Source organism: Elephantulus edwardii, unplaced genomic scaffold, assembly GCF_000299155.1.
Source record: "Elephantulus edwardii isolate Elephantulus edwardi_28Jun2011 unplaced genomic scaffold, EleEdw1.0 scaffold00067, whole genome shotgun sequence".
In the NCBI taxonomy this organism is placed as follows: domain Eukaryota; kingdom Metazoa; phylum Chordata; class Mammalia; order Macroscelidea; family Macroscelididae; genus Elephantulus; species Elephantulus edwardii.
In genome coordinates this window covers 9297579-9298441 of record NW_006399817.1, presented here as the reverse complement: position 1 = coordinate 9298441, position 863 = coordinate 9297579, and positions in this window count along the sequence as shown.

The window sequence follows — 863 nt, the reverse complement described above, 5'->3', positions numbered from 1 at the left end:
TGCTCTGCTGGATAAGGAGGGGCAATCTTTCTCTTCCTATACCAGTCAGATCCTATTTAACGGTATACACACACAAAATAACAATATAAAAATGATTTATTTTAAAAAAGAATGGTTTTATTCAAGGTCTATTATGAACTCGTTTCATAGCAGACTATTGACTTAGCTGCAGGAGAGTTAAACTGTCACATTTGCAAGTTAGAGAAGAGATAAACATTCCATGTTCATTACATTTGATATTCCAGAAATACTTAATGAGACCATCAGAGACAAAATGGGTATCCTACAGACCAATTCTGACCTCTCCTTTACAACAATATGTGATTAATGTCTATGGCGATTTTTTAAAAAATTAATACCCTCCTAACATTCGCTAGAGATTACTAGCTTTTTACTTTGTGTACTGGTCATGCAAAAAAGAGAAAAGGGAGGATTCAAAGGAAATAGAAAGTGAATTTAGGGGAAACCAACCCAAACCCATTGCCTTTGAGTGCACTCCAACTCATTGGATTTCTGAGGCAGCAAATCTTAATTTAATTGTTAATTTAGAATGCCGCATCTATTATAAAGCAGTTGGTAGATTCAAATTGCCAAACTTAAAGCTAACAGCCCAGCACCTAGCCCACTATGCCACCGGGGGTCTTTAAATACAAGAGAGTCAGAAATGCGTAATGCTTTTTTGGTGTAGTTATTTGGGGTTTTGTTGTGTGTATTTGTTTTGTTTTCACAATGATAGCATCAATTTTTTTATTGCTTTTCACACATTCATATACATTTTTATTTATTACATTAATTACTATTGATCTGTAACATTTATTATCTCATCAAATTCTCACTATACCTTTTCCTTCACTCTAACCATT